This window comes from Pseudophryne corroboree, chromosome 9, assembly GCF_028390025.1.
Source record: "Pseudophryne corroboree isolate aPseCor3 chromosome 9, aPseCor3.hap2, whole genome shotgun sequence".
NCBI lineage: Eukaryota > Metazoa > Chordata > Amphibia > Anura > Myobatrachidae > Pseudophryne > Pseudophryne corroboree.
Genome location: NC_086452.1, coordinates 317782726 through 317804262, shown reverse-complemented (window position 1 = coordinate 317804262; position 21537 = coordinate 317782726). Strand labels below are relative to the sequence as shown.

The following is a 21537-nucleotide window of genomic DNA, read 5'->3' as shown; positions in this document are numbered from 1 at the left end:
AATGCATCAGCCTTGTCTAATCTTTTATGCAAGGAATTTACAATATCATTTAAAACCTTCCACATATCCATCCAATCAGGTGTCGGCGCCGTCGGCGGAGACACCACATTCATTTGCTCCCTCTCCTCTCCCACATAGCCTTCCACATCAGACATGTCGACACAAGCGTACCGACACACCACACACACAGGGAATGTCCTTTCTGAAGACAGTTCCCCCACGAGGCCCTTTGGAGAGACAGAGTATGCCAGCACACACCCCAGCGCTATATAACCCAGGAATAACACAGTAACTTAATGTTAACCCAGTAGCTGCTGTTTATATACTTTTTTGCGCCTAATTATGTGCCCCCCCTCTCTTTTCAACCCTCTTCTACCGTGTATCAGCAGGGGAGAGCCTGGGGAGCTTCCTCTCAGCGTGCTGTGGAGAAAAAATGGCGCTGGTGAGTGCTGAGGGAGGAGCCCCGCCCCCTCGGCGGCGGGCTTCTGTCCCGCTTAAATTTTATATAGTTGGCGGGGGCTCCTACATATATACAGTTCCCAGCTGTATATATGTGTTCATTTGCCAGAATGAGGTCCCAAATGCTGCCCAGGGAGCCCCCCCCCCTGCGCCCTGCACCCTAACAGTGACCGGAGTATGAGTAGGTGTGTGGAGCAATGGCGCACAGCTGCAGTGCTGTGCGTTACCTCCAGTGAAGATCACGAAGTCTTCTGCTGCCTGTGAAGTCTTCTTGCTTCTCATACTCACCCGGCTTCAGTCTTCCGGCTCTGCGAGGGGGACGGCGGCGCGGCTCTGGGACGGACAGAGAGGGTGAGATCCTGCGTACCGATCCCTCTTGAGCTAATGGTGTCCAGTAGCCTAAGAAGCAGGACCTAGCTTCAGAGAGTAGGGCTGCTTCTCTCCCCTCAGTCCCACGATGCAGGGAGTCTGTTGCCAGCAGAGCTCCCTGAAAATAAAAAACCTAACAAAAAACTTTCTATCAGCAAACTCAGGAGAGCTCACTGAAAAGCACCCAGCTCCTCTGGGCATAGAATCAAACTGAGGTCTGTAGGAGGGGCATAGAGGGAGGAGCCAGTGCAAACCAGGAACTAAATTCTTTCTTAAAGTGCCCATGTCTCCTGCGGAGCCCGTCTCTCCCCATGGTCCTTACGGAGTCCCCAGCATCCTCTAGGACGTTAGAGAAACACCGGTTATAACCTTTATATGTCATCGGATTCATTTAACTGCTGTGCCATAAGGAGAACTTTGTGTCCAGTCATTTGGAATTGCTTATGAACTTTATTTTTGAGGATCCCATTTATTTATTTACCTATTTTAGGTTTTTAATGTATGTACATATGTGCAATATAACTTATGACTGTTATTAATTCCATACTCAGTTTATATGGGTTTCGTAATTAAATGTTAAACAATATTAATTAAGTCGGTTGCGCTCTCTGTGTTTTCTTTATACTGGCCATAACAGTGTGTTTTTTGGTGTAAAAAGAGTGCAAAGCCCATGGTACTAACGTTAGAGAAATTGTAAAAAAAAAGTAATTCAAATTCATAACAAAAGTTTGTTTTAATTTTACATATAATAAAGTTATGAAAATAGGGACATTTTCTTAAAATCCGTAATTTCATTCTGATAGCTACAAAAGCAAACTTTTTTGGGTAAAACTATTTTTTTCTTTAATTAGTAATGTGGAAGAAATAAAAATCAGAAATGCAGAACCCAGACTCAAAATTCGTGTTGACCAGTGTGATCAAACAAAAAATTGACCTACCCCTCAAAACACCTGTACATTAAACCAGTATTTTCACTCTCTATACTGGCTGGTTAGAGTAATCAGCATCTTTTTCGGCCATGTAATCAAATGAGTAAAACCACTGGGCTCTGCAGTGAGTAATGTTATCTTGTAAACCACTGAACACTCCTGTGTCCAGGTTGGGTTTGTGTGTGTGGGGGAGGTGAGCGCAACGAAGCCCCCATGCAGCGGGCTCATGGCTCGCTGCGTTCGCCACAGGTACTATTCCCACTCTATGGGTGTTGTGGACACCCCACCCACGAGTGGGAATAGTCCCTGTTGGTCGGCATGCCGACCGGTGGGATATTCATGGTTCGGGATCCCAGCATCGGGATTGTGACCAGCGGTCTGTCACATAACTGCATCTGCTGTGTATGTATACAGTGACATGAAAAAGCTATTGCCCCCTTCCTGATTTTTTTTTTCATATTTGTCAGACTTAATTGTTTTAGATATTCAAACAAATTTGAATATATGAAAGATAACCTGAGCAAACACAAAATAAAATGATCATTTCATTTATTGAAGGAGACAAGTTATCCAACACTTATATCACCCATGTGAAAAAAATAATTGCCTCTACACCTTATAACTGGTTGCGCCACCTTCAGCAGCAACAAATGCTTCTGAGATCTGGAGAGCAGACTTTCACATCACTGAGGAGGCATTTTGTCCCACTCTACTTTGCAGAATTGTTTCAATTCAGCCACACTGGAGGGTTTTTGACCATGAACTGCCAGTTTAAGGTCCTGCCACAGCATCTCAACTGGATTCAAGTCAGGACTTTGATAAGAGAAAAACCTTAATTTTGTTTCTTTGGAGCCATTTAGAGGTGGATTTGCTATTTTGCTTTGGATCTTTGTCTTGTTATATAACCCGTTCGGGCCGCACAGAAGACGTAAAGTTTAGCATTACTGCCTCACAGCACTGAGATTGTGGTTTCAAGTCCCATCAATGCCCTGTGTGGAGTTTGTATATTCTCCCTTTGCTTGCATGACTTTCCTCTGGGTACTCCGCTTTCCTTCACAATTCAAAAATATACGTGTAGTTTAATTGACAACCAGGAAAAAAATGAACCCTATTGTGTACTTGTGCGTAAACATGTAGTAGGGAATTTAAATTGTAAGTCAAATTGACTCTTTACATGCCGCCTCTGCTGGGTGCCGTGCGCCGCGCTGGAGGCAGAGAAGGAGGAGGAGGGAGGAGGACTTGAGCCGCAGCAGCGCTATTTCATTGATAGTGGCGCCGCTGCAGCACTCCCCTCTTCTTCTGTACTGGCTGCCCAGCGCTGCTGTGAATGCTGGGATGCGGTTCCCTCATCCCAGCATTCTTAGCAGCGGCCAGCCAATACGGAAGGAGAGGGGAGTGCTGCAGCGGCGCCGCTACCAATGACATAGCGCTGCTGCGGCTCAAGTCCCCCTCCCTCCTCCTCCTTCTCCCCTGTGGCTGCCCGGGATCTCTGCCAGCACGAGGAGCCTGAGAGATAGTAAGTATCTCTCTCTCTCTCTCTCTTTTTCTCTCTCTCTCTCTGGTGTCTGTCTGCCGCAATGTGTAAAAAGGGGGACTGGCTGCCGCAATGTGTAAAAAGGGGGACTGGCTGCCGCAATGTGTAAAAAGGGGGACTGGCTGCCGCAATGTGTAAAAATGGGGGACTGGCTGCTGCAATGTGTAAAAAAGGGGGACTGGCTGCCATAATGTGTACAAAAAGGCGACGCTGTCTGCCGTAATGTGTAATAAGGGGGACGTTGTCTGCTGTAATGTGTAAAAAGGGGGACGCTGTCTGCCGTAATGTGTAATAAGGGGGACGCTGTCTGCCGTAATGTGTAATAAGGGGGACGCCGTCTGCCGTAATGTGTAATAAGGGGGACGCCGTCTGCCGTAATGTGTAATAAGGGGGACGCCGTCTGCCGTAATGTGTAATAAGGGGGACGCCGTCTGCCGTAATGTGTAATAAGGGGGACGTTGTCTGCGTAATGTGTAATAAGGGGGACGTTGTCTGCCGTAATGTGCAATAAGGGGGACGTTGTCTGCCGTAATGTGTAATAAGGGGGACTGTCTGCCGTAATGTATAAAAAGGGGGACGCTGTCTGCCATAATGTGTAAAAAGGCACACCTTCTGCCGTAATTTGTAAAAAGGGGCTCTACCCGGTGTAGTGGCTCTACTGTGCAGCGTAATTTGAATAATGGAGACTACTATGCACCGTAGTATGAATTGGCATTATTTTGTGACCACGCCCCTTCCCCATGAAGCCACGCCCCTATATATTTTTTGCGCGCCTGAGGCGCGTACTGCTCCGGTCTTGCGTGTGTGTGTGTGTGGGGGGGGGGTGCCAATGCCATTTCCTGCACACAGCACCAAAATACCTCGTTACGGCACTGCTGGCAGTAATAAGGTATGGTTATCATTATAACTAGTCTAATTGAACCCAATCATTAATTCGATTTGATTTATTGGTTGAATAAGAAACGAAGGGGTAACAATAGTTTTTTTCTTTAATAAATTAAATGATCATTTAAAAACTGTAACTTGCGTTTAGTCAGGTTGTCTTTGATATATATTCAATTTTGTTTGACAATCTGAACAATTAAGTGTGACAAATATGGGAAAATAGAAACCAGGAAGGGGCAAAAACTTTTTCACGCCACTGCAAGCACTGCACTGGACATTAAAGTTGAGAAATGACTTAAGAGAAAGCTCTCTTGCTTAGACAGAGTACACACTAAAGAGATATTGTCGTGATTTGCTGAATCATGCATATTGCCTAGTGTGTATGCCCGACTGTGTGCTCCCGTAGGTCACATGCTACATCTTCTAGTCGCCTGTGCTGCCGTGGCTAATCAGATGATATCGTTTGCAGCGCTGTGAAGTGTAATGATGGACAGAATTAGGTATTTGTTCATTACATCGTGTAATGTGTACTGTCCTGACAATATGCATGACTGCCGGTGGTCTTAGTGTGAATGCGGCCTAATGATTAATTATATCATGTGTAAAAGTATAAAAATAGATCCATCGTTGACCATTTTACCGGGTTAGTATCGGGAGACCGGCGTCTGGGATCCCGGAGGTCACCATACCGACTCCGGTCGCCAGATTGCCGGCAGGGGGAGGGGCGAGTGCAAGGAAGCCCCTTGCGGGCTCGCTGTGCTTGCTACGCAGCAGGCTCAGTGGCTTGCTGCGCTTGCCACAGGTTCTATTCCCACTCTATTGGTGTCGTGGACACCCACGAGTGGGAATAGTCTTTGCTAGTCGGAATGCCGACTGTCGGGCTGATTAGAGAGCCGGCTGTCGGGCTGACTAGAGAGCAGACTGTCGGGATGGCCAGAGATAGGGATTCCGTGGACGATATAGTGACCGCAGGGATCCCGACTGCAGGTCACATGACTACATCCCATTTTACCAGCCATACTTCCCTTTCTTTACTAAATGCCAAAATAGTGAAGTTTGCAAATGTACATTAGCAGTAACAAATACTTGGTACATAAAAGGAGGTGAACCCTCTGGTTATGTACGTGTAGTGTTGCTATTAAATGTCTGCATAACAGATAAACAATTACCTGCACTAGGTATGTCAGGCTACACCTTTATAATATAACGTGGAATAACAAAAACAAAGCAATGAGTAGTACAAAGGTTAGCTGTCCCTGTAGTAAACAATTCAGAGCAGTCAGATGAGTCAGCTATGTACTGTAACATGTGCAAAGGTTTTCAGTATGAAATATAGATTCTGGCTTCTGGTATAAAGCCTTTTTTTACAATTATCTTTTATGGCAAAGAAGCCACATCATGAGATCAATTAATGTTGAACCAGCAGTCTACAAGATTCAACTATGGCTCTGCATATTTGCATATATCTATGTGAAATGACTCATGAGCTTAATGTGTCTTCAGAAAATTAATGCAATTTACTTTCATTATTACTTTTTTATCATTTTTTGTATGGCAGTGGGCGGTCATGCATGGCGTTAACAAAAAAAGTTTGATAGGCAGCGCGAGAGGGAGAGCATCTCCCACCGTCACCCCTCTGCTACCCCCCTGCCCCCTCTATCCCTCCCCTCCATCTATCCCACCCTGTCCTCCTTCCACCCGACTTCAGAAAAGGAAGTCCACTCCCTCATCTTATCCTCTCCCCCCACCACCTGCCCCCTGGACCCCCTCCCCTCCCGTCTTCTCCGCTCCCTCTCCCCCACTGCCTGCTCCCACCTTGCTCACCTCTTTAACCTGTCCCTCTCCACCGGCATCTTCCCCTCACCATTCAAACATGCTCTGGTCTCACCTATTCTCAAAAAACCCAACCTCGACCCCTCATCACCCACTAACTACCGCCCCATCTCTCTTCTCCCTTTCGCCTCCAAATTACTTGAACGACTAGTCTACAGCCGTCTCACAAGCTACCTCTCTGACAACTCCATCCTCGATCAACTACAATCTGGCTTTCGCCCACTCCACTCAACTGAGACTGCCCTGGTGAAAGTCACCAATGACCTGCTTTCGGCCAAATCCAGGGGCCACTTCTCTCTGCTCATCCTTCTGGACCTCTCTGCTGCCTTTGACACCGTAGATCATCCTCTCCTCCTCGGCACACTACAAAACGCTGGCCTCTCTAGCACTGTCCTTGACTGGTTTTCTTCTTACCTCACTAACCGCTCCTTCTCTGTGTCTGCCTCAAGCACCACCTCACACCCTTCTATGCTTCCTGTTGGTGTCCCTCAGGGTTCTGTCCTTGGACCCCTTCTGTTCTCCCTGTATACCTCTTCCCTGGGTGCGCTCATTAACTCATTTGGCCTTCAATACCACCTCTATGCTGATGACACACAACTCTACCTCTCATCTCCTGATCTGTCCCCCTCTGTCCTCTCTCAGGTTTCCAGCTGCCTCTCTGCAATCTCCTCCTGGATGTCTGAACGCTCTCTAAAGCTCAACATGGACAAAACAGAACTCATCATCTTCCCCCCATCCAGAGCAACACCCCCGACCAATATCTCCATCATTGTTGACAACACCACCATCTCCCCCGTTCCCCAACTCCGCTGCCTGGGCGTCACTCTTGACTCCTCCCTCTCCTTTGCACCCCACATCCAAGCTCTGGCACAATCCTGTCGTTTCCAGCTACGCAACATTGCTCGTATCAGGCCATATCTCTCCCAGAGTGCAACTAAACTCATCATCCACTCACTGGTCATCTCACGACTTGATTACTGCAATGTCCTCCTCACTGGCCTCGCTTGCTCCCATCTTGCTCCCCTCCAATCTGTCCTGAACTCCGCAGCTAGGCTTATCTTCCTCTCCCGCCGCACCACATCTGCCACTCCCCTTCAACAAAATCTACACTGGCTCCCATTCCCCTACAGAATCCTCTTCAAACTCCTCACCCTCACATACAAGGCCATCTCTAATTCCACTGCTCCCTACATCTCCAACCTCCTTTCCCTTCATACTCCCTCCCGCCCCCTACGGTCGACTAGTGACCGTCGCCTCTCCACCGCCCTGGTCACTGCTTCCCATGCACGAGTTCAGGATTTTGCCCGTGCTGCACCCCTTCAGTGGAACGCGTTCCCCCGCTCCATTAGACTCTCCCCAACCTTGCAAAGCTTCAAACTGGCACTAAAAACCCACCTATTCATCAAAGCGTACCCTTCTAATGCATAACCCAGAGCAGTAGCCGCGCCTCCACCCCCTGCCTCATGCCGTGAACATCTCAGCTTTGCTTGCATACTGCCATCAGGCTACCTCCCGCTTGCCTGCACCTCTTGTCGTCTGTCTGTCGCCCCTCCCCAATAGATTGTTAGCTCTTCAGAGCAGGGCCCTCTTTCCTCTTGTTATCTAAGCCCTCGTCTCAACACATTTCACTCACAGCTCTCCCCTACTCAACGACCATTTTTATCCTGCTAGCAGGGCCGGCGCCACCATTAGGCAGCTTTAGGCAGCTGCCTATGGGCGCCTGCCACTGGAGGGCGGTATGATCCTGCTAAAACAACTTTTTTGTCCAAACAGCTGCATCTGTTGTTTGACTAGGGGATCGGAGGAGGCGGCGGTGGTTACGGCGGACCCGCGTATGCTGCAGCGTTTGCGGGAGTGACAGGCTCGGGGGATGCCTGGGTATACTTTCTCTTGACAGAGAGAGACACTGGTGAGTGGAGGAGGCGGCGGAGCCGAGCGTGCTGCTGCGGCTGATGTGTGCGGAAGTGACGGGTTCAGGGGCTGCTTGCCTGGACGGAGACGGCGGCGGAGCAGGGCATGCTATTGCTGTGTGGGGAAGTGATGGGTTCGGGGGGGCGCAGCTTCTCTGGACGGGAGCAGAGGTACAGTGGTGGATCAGCAGCCTGAATCCTGGAGGTCAGGACACTGCGCCCTGCTGCCCTCTCCCTGCTGTGCCATATTAACTGGATGCGGAAGACCCTGTGTCACAACAAGGCTGGTAGTGGACAGAGTGCGGACAGGAGCAAAGCTGTGTTTGTATATGTGTAGGCTCAGGCTGTACAGTATATGTGTGTCTATGTGCAATGCATGCTGTATGTGTGTGTATATATACCTTGTGTATACTGTATGTGTGTGTACATGTTCAATGCATGCTGTATGTGTGTATATATACTGTAAATATGCATACTGTATGTGTGTGATATGCGTGTGTGTATATATGTGCAATGCATTCTGTATTCATAGGTGTGCCATGGGGGGTGCCTGGTGCGCACAGGCACCCCACACACACGCGCCTGCTGCTGCAGTATCAGAGTGCAGAATGCCGATTCCTGTGTCGTCCTCTCCCCCTGCTGCACCGCTGCACCCGGTCAGGAACGTCTTACTATGCTTAGCAGCCATGGAGATACAGAACAGCTGGCAGCATTTGAAATGTGGCACTGGCCGCGAGCCAATTGGAGGCCACAGACCAGCAGCCAATCAGGAGCGGCAGCTTCTGATTGGCTGCCAGAACGTGAGCTCGGGCGCCACATTTGAAATGCTGTCAGCGCTCATCGCTGACAAGTGCGCATACAGGGAGGTTTCAGTAGTTGTAAGTTTCCCCTGAAACTTCAGAGAGACGCGATCGCATATCCATGGTGGTCCAGAAGGGGGGCACATGTTGTGCTCCGCAGAGTATGAGGCCGAGCTGTACTGAGGAAAACAGCATATCCTCACAGCCATGCCATGCAGCTCCTTCCCTCCAGAGTACCGTACAGCAAGTGCAAGCACACATTCTTGTGTGTGATGAATTGCACGCTGCCCAAGATTCGCATACAGGCCTGCTAGATCTCGACTCCCTCACTCTACTACAGAAAAAAAAGAGTGAGAAACATGTCAAAATGAAAGTGACAGGATGAGAAAGAAAAGTAATAGGCCCTACACACTCGGCGATGTGCCGCCGAGCTGCCCGAACGCCGATACGGGCGACCCGGCGGCGGGGGGGCAGTGACAGGGGGAGTGAAGTTTCTTCACTCCCCCCGTCACCCGGCTCCGTAGACGTGCAGGCAAATATGAACGATCTCGTCCATATTGGCCTGCATGCACAGCCGACATGGCCCCAGCGATGAACGAGCGCGAGGCCGCGCATCGTTCAACGCTGGTGCCTCCACACTGCACGATATGAACGTTATCTCGTTCATTAATGAACAAGATCGTTCATATCGTGCAGTGATATCGGCCAGTGTGTAGGGCCCATAACAGACAGTAAGTTAATAGTATATAGTGAGTAAAGTGGGGTTTAGAAAACAGAGGGAGTGAGACACACAGAGGTGGGAGGCTGAGAGGCACAGAGTGAAAGGGGGGCAGACTGAGAGACACAACGGTGAGAGGCACAGACTGAAGGGGGAGCAGTTGAGAGACCTAGAGTAAGTGTGGGTGTTAAGCCAAGAGGCAGATAGTGTAGGGGGCAAGCTGAGAAACAGCGAAGAGTAGGAGGCTGAGAGGCACAGAGTGAAGGGGGATGGTGAAAGATGCAGATGGGAGGTGATGGCGTGGCAGGGAGATGCAGAGCGGGATATGATGGTGTGGCTGAGAGACAGGGAGGTGATTATGGTGTGGCTGAGACAACTCAGCTGAGATGATGGTGTGCAGAGAAACAACTCGGAGGAGATGATGGTGTGCAGAGAGACAACTCGGCTGAGATGATGTGGCCGAGATGATGGTGTGGCCGAGAGACAACTCGGAGGAGATGATGGTGTGCAGAGAGATGCAGGGAGGAGATGATGATGGGGCTGTGAGATGCAGGCAGGAGATGGGGTGGCTGAGAAACTCAGAGGACAGGAGGTGACATGAGTCTGGCTGAACCTCTGTTGTATGTTGACATTGGTTCTATTCCTACACAAACAGGCATCTTCTGGACCATGTATTATCCTACATGATAGTGAATACTGACTGAAGACGCCGTCTGCCCAGGGAGAACACATTTCTTCAGAGGTTCCTTGTTGTGAGAAACCACCAAATGGGTAAGCTGCATTTGGAATGGAAAGGAATGACATTAGGTGGCACTAGACACGCCCCTCCGATGGTGCACCCCCTAATAAAATGTGCTGCGCACGCCTATGGCTGTGTGTGTGTGTGTGTGTGTGTGTGTGTGTTATTACTAATGAGATAGTGCCTATCTATAATATAAAACAACAGTCTGTGGTACTGTATTATACCTTATCTGTTTTTGGGACTGGGTTCATATTAACATTTCATTTACGTAATACTGTATAAATCATAAGTTTTTATTTTTGTGCTATGTGCCGCTTCAGGAAGACCAGAATCAGACTACACAGCTTCTATATCACACCTCACACTTCACGTGTTTATTAGAATTCACTTTCAGAAATATTGATGGAGGGGGGGGAGCAGTGGGATGAAATTTTGCCTAGGGCGCCGAGAAACCTTGCACCGGCCGTGCCTGCTAGTAAAGGCTCATCTCCATCTATGACCACCAGCCTCTAGTAGTACGATGATCACTCCCTCAATACTTACATCTTAGCTGTACTATGTCTTGAGAATGTGTGGTGCTCTGTTACCTGTACTCTATTTCTGTTATTTATTTACTGTAATGCAATGTTTTGTCCCCTGTACTGTCCTTTGTACGGCGCTGCGTAACACATGTGGCGCCTTATAAATAAAATTTAATAATAAAATAGCTAGACAAGAAGTGGCATGTGAGAGTTTAATGTGTTTAATAGTAAGGAGCTGAGTTCAGTAGCGACTTTGGGGTCAGTGACACCTGGTGTGGATAATAGACTCCCCATTTGCGGACAGGTGGCATGGCCTTGCAGGAATCCCCCATTTGTGTTACTATGGGGGCGTAGCCTCGCTGGAAGTCCCTCTGGTTACATCACTCTGGGGGTGTGGCCAGCATTCCCATAAATGCTGGGCTGCCTCCAGAGACTGGCGGCACTGCTGTCTACTCTTCAATGACAGGAGCCGAGTGCTACACACTGACTAGGGTAACAGTGCAGCACCCAACTACCTGTTACTGAGGAGGAGCAGGCAATTTGGTGTCACCACCTGGAAGAGTGACACACGGGTGTGGCCCGTGTCATGATCCAGGCTATTTCAAGTAGGAATAGGCCTGTTAATATGTATGTGACATCAAGATATGTGATTGCTGTATCAATGTATTTTGTATTGAAAAAAATGTCTGTGGATGAAACCTGGTTTGAGAGTTACTTGCCTTGTAGTGTTTACTCAGGCACCCCAGGAGTCCAGAAATAGTAAATCATTCAAAGGTTTGTGCTATGTAGAAAGGTAACAAGCTTCAATGCTATTCCTGATCTTATCTGTATATTGTGGCAAATTACATTGCAAAGGAACAGAATTTCAAAGGCCAGGGTCAGGCCTGGCTTGTGTCATTTCAAACAAGTTGTTTACTTTCACAACAGGGGGTGCATCCTTATGGGTCAGCAAAGACGTTTTGGCTACAACAGGTGATAAACATCCTTTTAGCCAGTTGTAAAAACTGTCCCAGTATAAACCTGGTTCATACCTTCAAACAAAATGAGATGGGTAATTAAATAATCCCTACTCATGTGACCAGGAGGGCCCGTACTAACTCTCTAAGCATCAAACAAGCCATTAAAAAATAAGGCCATCCACCCCTGTTAGTATGGTTAAGAGAAGCCACAGTATAAGCTAAGACTCCATTCACTCCTGCCTTGGAAGGGTTAAACAAACTCTCCAGAGGGAGGGGGCCTGTGAGTGCAGCCTGGGTTTTAAATAGGTGAAACACAGGCTGTTCAGGGTTCATTCTGCATGAGGCTATCGAAGGATACAGGTGTTCCATGTCATCAAGGGGAGGCCTCGCGCTGGGCGTGGTCCCTCAAAGTCATCACATTGCGATCATTACATGGAATTTCTATTGGACCCAGGGGCGGATCCAGAAGAAAATGATAGGGGGGGCACCATGGAAGGGGAAGTACATTTGCGTGCGGCTTCGGTGCATGTGAGGTGGCGCTCCTTATACAATGCCCACAGTTGTAGCGCTCATTATGCAATGTCCACTGTACTGGTAGTGCCCCTTATATAGACCCCATAGTAGTGGTGCCCCTTATGCAATGCCCGTATTGCCCCCAGTAGTAATGTTGCCTGTAGTAATGCCCGCAGTCATTTAGTGAGTGTGGCCAATTAAAATGAGACGTGATACACAGACATATGCCCCCAATAGTGCAGTGCCAAATCCACAATTGCACCCACAGTGCCAGATCCACAATTGCACCCACAGTGCCAGATCCAAAAATGCCCCCACAGTGCCAGATCCAAAAATGCCCCCACAGCGCCAGATCCAAAAATGCCCCCACAGTGTCAGGTATACAAATGCCCCCACAGTGCCAGGTAAACAATTGCCCCCACAGTGCCAGGTAAACAATTGCCCCCACAGTGCCAGGTAAACAATTGCCCCCACAGTGCCAGGTAAACAATTGCCCCCACAGTGCCAGGTAAACAATTGCCCCCACAGTGCCAGGTAAACAATTGCCCCAACAGCAGTGCTGCAGCTGCTTACCGCTGCTGCTGCTGCTTATCTGCCCGCCTCTGAGGGTGTCAGAAGGAGAGCGCGGCTATGCCTGACGCCGGTGGCGGCGGCATGTAGGACTTCAAACTAGCCGCCGGTTCGTGAGCCAATCAGAGCTCGCGGACCGGCGGCTCCTGATTGGCTCACGAACCGGCGACTGGTTTGAAGTCCGCAACACGCCGCCAGATAGCCGCGCTCTCCTCCTGACAGCTGAGACACGCTGCCGCCGGACTGAGCGGCAGCATGTCTCAGTGACACAAGCGGGGGGGACGGGAGGGGCCACAAATCAGTGCCGTAACTAGACTTTTCAGCGCTGTGTGCAAGTAACCGCAACGGCGCCCCCCCCCCCCCCCCTTGTCATGTTTTGAAATGAATGCTGCCTCTCCCCCCTCCCATAATTCACATACTGCTAGTTACGCCACTGCCAGAGCGGCAACTAGACATTTTGGTGCCCTCTGCCAGAAAAAGAAATGCCCCCCTCCGTTAGCCACATTACACTGCACAGTTACATTACACAGCACGGTAGCGTCCACCAGTCACATTACACCGCACGGTAGCGTCCGCCAGTCACATTACACCGCACGGTAGCGTCCGCCAGTCACATTACACCGCACGGTAGCGTCCGCCAGTCACATTACACCGCACGGTAGCGTCCGCCAGTCACATTACACCGCACGGTAGCGTCCGCCAGTCACATTACACCGCACGGTAGCGTCCGCCAGTCACATTACACCGCACGGTAGCGTCCGCCAGTCACATTACACCGCACGGTAGCGTCCGCCAGTCACATTACACCGCACGGTAGCGTCCGCCAGTCACATTACACCGCACGGTAGCGTCCGCCAGTCACATTACACCGCACGGTAGCGTCCGCCAGTCACATTACACCGCACGGTAGCGTCCGCCAGTCACATTACACCGCACGGTAGCGTCCGCCAGTCACATTACACCGCACGGTAGCGTCCGCCAGTCACATTACACCGCACGGTAGCGTCCGCCAGTTACATTACACCGCACGGTAGCTTCCGCCAGTTACATTACACCGCACGGTAGCTTCCGCCAGTTACATTACACCGCACGGTAGCATCCGCCAGTTACATTACACCGCACGGTAGCATCCGCCAGTTACATTACACCGCACGGTAGCATCCGCCAGTTACATTACACCGCACGGTAGCATCCGCCAGTCACATTACACAGCACGGTAGCGTCCGCCAGTCACATTACACAGCACGGTAGCGTCCGCCAGTCACATTACACAGCACGGTAGCGTCCGCCAGTCACATTACACAGCACGGTAGCTTCCGCCAGTTACATTACACCGCACGGTAGCTTCCGCCAGTTACATTACACCGCACGGTAGCATCCGCCAGTTACATTACACCGCACGGTAGCATCCGCCAGTTACATTACACCGCACGGTAGCATCCGCCAGTCACATTACACAGCACGGTAGCGTCCGCCAGTCACATTACACAGCACGGTAGCGTCCGCCAGTCACATTACACCGCACGGTAGCGTCCGCCAGTCACATTACACCGCACGGTAGCTTCCGCCAGTTACATTACACCGCACGGTAGCATCCGCCAGTTACATTACACCGCACGGTAGCATCCGCCAGTCACATTACACAGCACGGTAGCATCCGCCAGTCACATTACACAGCACGGTAGCATCCGCCAGTCACATTACACAGCACGGTAGCATCCGCCAGTCACATTACACCGCACGGTAGCATCCGCCAGTCACATTACACCGCACGGTAGCATCCGCCAGTTACATTACACCGCACGGTAGCATCCGCCAGTTACATTACACCGCACGGTAGCATCCGCCAGTCACATTACACAGCACGTTAGCATCCGCCAGTTACATTACACCGCACGGTAGCATCCGCCAGTCACATTACACAGCACGTTAGCATCCGCCAGTTACATTACACTGCACGGTAGCTTCCGCCAGTTACATTACACTGCACGGTAACGTCCGCCAGTCACATTACACCGCACGGTAGCATCCGCCAGTTACATTACACCGCACGGTAGCATCCGCCAGTTACATTACACCGCACGGTAGCTTCCGCCAGTTACATTACACCGCACGGTAGCATCCGCCAGTTACATTACACAGCACGGTAGCTTCCGCCAGTTACATTACACTGCACGGTAACGTCCGCCAGTTACATTACACCGCACGGTAACGTCCGCCAGTTACATTACACCGCATGGTAGCGTCTGCAGTCACATTACACCGCACATTAGCGTCCATTAGTTACATTACACCGCATGGTAGCGTCTGCAGTCACATTACACCAGACAGTAATACTCCAAATATACATATAGTTTTATACCATAGCAGAAGAATATTTACACACAATCTTATGTATTCAATTTACAGGGGACATTACATAAATGTATATGCAGTTTTGGGGTTTGTTTTTTTACAAAATCTCTGCACTAGTAGTTTATCTAAAAAGTCACAGAGAGAAAGTCCAGAATTTCCAAACACAAGAAAAGTATTTCTTAATGTTTTACTGAAATAAGTAGTAATTAGCAGCACATACTGTACCTACAATATAAGCAGCACTTGCTCGAGGGGTGGGAGGGACGAAGGAAGAGACTTCACTTGCTGTGTTAAGCAGCAGCAGCAACAGCCGTCTCTCCTGTACTCGGAAGTCAGTGTACAGAGCAGGAGGAGGGGGGGCGGAGCAGAGCCCAGCAGCACACGGAGGAGAGACTCACAGACACAGATTGCCCAGCGCTGCCTGCTGTGCCTGTGATCTATATTAGCAGCGCTGCCTCCGGCGGGGAAGGAGCCGGGCGCAGCGCTACTAATATACTGTACACTACAGCGGGCAGCGCAGCAGCTGGGGGCAGCCAGGGGCGGATCCAGAAGAAAATGATAGGGGGGGCACCATGGAAGGGGAAGTACATTTGCGTGCGGCTTCGGTGCATGTGAGGTGGCGCTCCTTATACAATGCCCACAGTTGTAGCGCTCATTATGCAATGTCCACTGTACTGGTAGTGCCCCTTATATAGACCCCATAGTAGTGGTGCCCCTTATGCAATGCCCGTATTGCCCCCAGTAGTAATGTTGCCTGTAGTAATGCCCGCGGTCATTTAGTGAGTGTGGCCAATTAAAATGAGACGTGATACACAGACATATGCCCCCAATAGTGCAGTGCCAAATCCACAATTGCACCCACAGTGCCAGATCCACAATTGCACCCACAGTGCCAGATCCACAATTGCCCCCACAGTGCCAGATCCAAAAATGCCCCCACAGTGCCAGATCCAAAAATGCCCCCACAGTGCCAGATCCAAAAATGCCCCTACAGTGCCAGGTATACAAATGCCCCCACAGTGTCAGGTATACAAATGCCCCCACAGTGCCAGGTAAACAATTGCCCCCACAGTGCCAGGTAAACAATTGCCCCCACAGTGCCAGGTAAACAATTGCCCCCACAGTGCCAGGTAAACAATTGCCCCCACAGTGCCAGGTAAACAATTGCCCCCACAGTGCCAGGTAAACAATTGCCCCCACAGTGCCAGGTAAACAATTGCCCCCACAGTGCCAGGTAAACAATTGCCCTCACAGTGCCAGGTAAACAATTGCCCCCACAGTGCCAGGTAAACAATTGCCCCAACAGCAGTGCTGCAGCTGCTTACCGCTGCTGCTGCTGCTTATCTGCCCGCCTCTGAGGGTGTCAGAAGGAGAGCGCGGCTATGCCTGACGCCGGTGGCGGCGGCATGTAGGACTTCAAACTAGCCGCCGGTTCGTGAGCCAATCAGAGCTCGCGGACCGGCGGCTCCTGATTGGCTGCCGGTCCGCGAGCTCTGATTGGCTCACGAACCGGCGACTGGTTTGAAGTCCGCAACACGCCGCCAGATAGCCGCGCTCTCCTCCTGACAGCTGAGACACGCTGCCGCCGGACTGAGCGGCAGCATGTCTCAGTGACACAAGCGGGGGGGACGGGAGGGGCCACAAATCAGTGCCGTAACTAGACTTTTCAGCGCTGTGTGCAAGTAACCGCAACGGCGCCCCCCCCCCTTGTCATGTTTTGAAATGAATGCTGCCTCTCCCCCCTCCCATAATTCACATACTGCTAGTTACGCCACTGCCAGAGCGGCAACCAGACATTTTGGTGCCCTCTGCCAGAAAAAGAAATGCCCCCCTCCGTTAGCCACATTACACTGCACAGTTACATTACACAGCACGGTAGCGTCCACCAGTCACATTACACCGCACGGTAGCGTCCGCCAGTCACATTACACCGCACGGTAGCGTCCACCAGTCACATTACACCGCACGGTAGCGTCCGCCAGTCACATTACACCGCACGGTAGCGTCCGCCAGTCACATTACACCGCACGGTAGCGTCCGCCAGTCACATTACACCGCACGGTAGCGTCCGCCAGTCACATTACACCGCACGGTAGCGTCCGCCAGTCACATTACACCGCACGGTAGCGTCCGCCAGTCACATTACACCGCACTGTAGCGTCCGCCAGTCACATTACACCGCACGGTAGCGTCCACCAGTCACATTACACCGCACGGTAGCTTCCGCCAGTCACATTACACCGCACGGTAGCATCCGCCAGTCACATTACACCGCACGGTAGCATCCGCCAGTTACATTACACCGCACGGTAGCATCCGCCAGTTACATTACACCGCACGGTAGCTTCCGCCAGTCACATTACACCGCACGGTAGCATCCGCCAGTTACATTACACCGCACGGTAGCATCCGCCAGTTACATTACACCGCACGGTAGCTTCCGCCAGTTACATTACACCGCACGGTAGCATCCGCCAGTCACATTACACAGCACGGTAGCTTCCGCCAGTTACATTACACTGCACGGTAACGTCCGCCAGTTACATTACACCGCACGGTAACGTCCGCCAGTTACATTACACCGCATGGTAGCGTCTGCAGTCACATTACACCGCACATTAGCGTCCATTAGTTACATTACACCGCATGGTAGCGTCTGCAGTCACATTACACCAGACAGTAATACTCCAAATATACATATAGTTTTATACCATAGCAGAAGAATATTTACACACAATCTTATGTATTCAATTTACAGGGGACATTACATAAATGTATATGCAGTTTTGGGGTTTGTTTTTTTACAAAATCTCTGCACTAGTAGTTTATCTAAAAAGTCACAGAGAGAAAGTCCAGAATTTCCAAACACAAGAAAAGTATTTCTTAATGTTTTACTGAAATAAGTAGTAATTAGCAGCACATACTGTACCTACAATATAAGCAGCACTTGCTCGAGGGGTGGGAGGGACGAAGGAAGAGACTTCACTTGCTGTGTTAAGCAGCAGCAGCAACAGCCGTCTCTCCTGTACTCGGAAGTCAGTGTACAGAGCAGGAGGAGGGGGGGCGGAGCAGAGCCCAGCAGCACACGGAGGAGAGACTCACAGACACAGATTGCCCAGCGCTGCCTGCTGTGCCTGTGATCTATATTAGCAGCGCTGCCTCCGGCGGGGAAGGAGCCGGGCGCAGCGCTACTAATATACTGTACACTACAGCGGGCAGCGCAGCAGCTGGGGGCAGCTAATCAGTGTGGATGCGGATGCTGCCACAAATGACAGGGGGGGCACGGGCCCGAGTGCCCCTCCCCTGGATCCGCCACTGGGGGCAGCTAATCAGTGTGGATGCGGATGCTGCCACAAATGACAGGGGGGGCACGGGCCCGAGTGCCCCCCCCCTGGATCCGCCACTGATTGGATCAAAACCATTCATGGTTTATATATATCGACCATAGAAAGGCCATCCCTAAGTGTCAGTCATTGGTAAAGTGGAAAGAGTTAGAGGATAAGGATTAAGGCTGTGGCCACACATAGCGGCCAAGCGAGTCCTGTTCAGCAGGACCCGCTTGGCCGGGATGAGCCTGCACATAGGGCGGCCCACACATGTGCGGCAGTCCTGCCGCCGCCGGATCCGACCGCAGCATGCTGCTGTAGGGTCGGATGACAGGACGGCGGGATTTAATAGTGAACACATACATTTCAATGTATGTGTTCCAGCAGCACTGAAATCCTGTGTCACTGGCCGGATCCTGTTCTGCGGGATCCCGCAGGACAGGATCCATGTGCACACAAATCCCCCCTACTGGCCAAGCGGGCCCTGTTCAGCGGGACGCTATGTGTTGCCCAGCACTTAGGAGAGAGCTCTTTGCAAGTGACTGTGATCAGTTTGAATAGGAATCTTGACGTGATTTAGAAATGGACATAGTTAGGACAGCTCCTCTGTCCAGTGTTGGACTGGCCTGCAGGGGTACAGAGGAAACCCCCAATGGGTCCCACTGCCTGAGGGCCCATCACTCTTCTAGGGATCAGGTTCCAGACTGTGCACTTGAATTATATATTATTATTATTTAAAATGTTATATTACACTGCACAGGACTGTTGTGTATTTTCTACAGGGTACTGCTCATACCTCCCAACTGTCGATTTTTTTTAGATTGTCCCGCTGTTGCACCTACTGGCCGCAGTGTCCCATGAGAGGGGGGGCACTTGGGAGACTCGGTCACTGGCTGCTCTGCTTAGCAGAGCAGCGGTGAATAGACGCTGTGCGCATGCATACAGAGTCTGTTTACGGAGACAAAAGGGACAGGGGGACATGCCAGCAGCTCACAGAGCGCTGGCAATGCCCCCATAGTGACGTGGAATGGGGGCGTGTCTCACGATAGAGGCTTTATTGCGAGGCCACACACCCATTTCCAGGCAGGCACGGCTACACCGCGCAGGAGTCACTCCTTCTGCCTCTCAAAAGTTGGGAGGTATGCATTGCTGGTACAGTATCATACATACACCTGCAGTATGTGTGTGTATATATATATATATATATATATATATATATATATCTCTCTCTCTCAAGGGGACCATACTACTGCCCTTCATGCCCCAGTACAACATTGCCATGCAGTGACTGTGCTGAAATATGCACGGAGCATATTTCTTTCCTGTTTTGATTCAATTTGCCTATTGCTTTTAGGGACTTGCAGAAATTTGAGGTCCACTGATGTGGGCTGCAAGCTTAAATGTTTTGATCAAAATCCGCTCTGTTTTATTTACTACATACACACAGATTTGCAGTACATTATTGTTAGCGCACATAAAACAAGTCTTTCTGTTTTATATAAAATATGAAAAAGCCACAGGAGGCTTCTTGAGACGCTCCCTGCTGGCTTCTGTGATCCACTGCTGCATCCAAGGATGCTGCATCGAAACATCTGTGTGAGCATCGGTAATCTGAGTAAGCTGAGGGTTATTGGGATGTCCAGGAAAATCTCACTGGAGACACTGGCTTTAGCACGTCCAGAAAATGGGGTCAACATGTCCCCATTTTCTGGAATGGTGCCTGTTGCCCCCAAACACCAGTAGCAGTATGGCAACAATCGCAGCCCCAGATCTGCATATATGCAGTGCAGCTTATGTGCATGCACAGTTCTAAAAACATCGGAGATGGGCATAAACATTGGTTTTATGTACATCTCTGAATTAGGCCCTCTATTGGTAAAGGAGAGGCAGATCTGGCAGCAACATTACTGCTGGATGAGAAATGTGTAAGAGGAAGGTCAGACTGAAGGAGGTGCAGTAGTCCGTGTGATACAATGAAAGCGGGCACAAGAATTTTGGTAACATCAAAGTTGAGGAAGAGTCTTACTGTGGTGATGTTTAAAAGGTGAAAAGAACAGGCTAGAGAAAGAAACTGTATGTGGGCCTGCGTTTTTACCGCTACTCCCTGTAAACATCTCATTAACACCTCCAAATGGTCACTTTCTTGAAACTCTCATTGCGAGCAGGATCAGAGCGCATTGTGATCGCAACACATGCGCAGTCTGATGATGATCGTGATGGTTGTATGTACCGGCCAGCCTGTGTAAGCTGAAGCCTACTCAGGCTGACAGTCTGATCCGGACACCCAGATCCAGGAAGTCTATGACTAAAAGGAGAGACACAGAGAGGGCAGAGGTGAGGAGTGCACCAGAGTGAAGTGGAGCCCCCAACATTATTGTCACGCCAATTTTTGCATTGCGTTCCCTGTGAAAAGCTGGGCCACTTGCTTGTGTCTGCCCCCCAGGCTGAGAGTTGCTAGTCAGTCCCTGCCCATCAGTATTTAAGCATCTACAGATTTAGAATACAGCATCTAAAGTGGGCGTCTCAGTCCTTACAACATTTAGATCTCGGCTGTATACAGGGGAAAGGCTTATAGCAGTATTTTAACAAAATCGGAGACACAAGACTGGATGCTGCAGCATCCAACTCAGAATCAGGCCCATTGTGTTGAACAGGTTTGGTATCTAGAACTGGACTTGCATTCTGGCACATCGAAGTCATGCCTGAAAGTAGCAGTGATCTTATCAGTGTTCCCAAACTCTTAATTCTTCTGAGACTTGCTATTAATAAAAGTCATGGGCTGCACTCATTGCAATCTGAACTACGGGCCTGCTTCAGAAATGTACATGGGGGGTGGCTGTGCATGTGCAGAACCCGTTGTGCATAACAGGTCCTATGTCCTTGCATACTGTGGGTGTTTGTGGGTGGATGAAGCTGGCCAACGTTCATGAAAACGGGCAAGTGGCCCCCGTTTTCTGGCCGTCGTGAGCCCATGGTCTGCATCAGATACAGATTTCCTGGCCTCAGCAGCGTGAACAGCCAGACCATCCTATGTAACCTGAGGGTTACTCAGATGGCCGATGTTCACACAATGATCCTATGCTGCATCTTCAGGCACAGCAGCGGATCACACAA

At 50.2% G+C, this 21537-nt stretch overlaps 1 protein-coding gene across 2 annotated transcripts in view; it reads right to left on the bottom strand.

The window, feature by feature from the left end:
• The window catches only part of PMM1 (phosphomannomutase 1), a 103301-nt gene that overhangs the window by 80671 nt on the left and 1093 nt on the right, over positions 1–21537 (bottom strand). Inside the window, exon 1 of one of the 2 annotated variants that reach the window (XM_063940462.1) lies at positions 15323–15384. The exons of the other annotated variant lie outside the window; for it this stretch is intronic. The gene's annotated coding sequence lies outside the window, so the exon portion shown is untranslated. Of the gene's footprint in view, positions 1–15322; positions 15385–21537 lie in introns of those variants that run through there. 2 annotated transcript variants of the gene reach the window in all.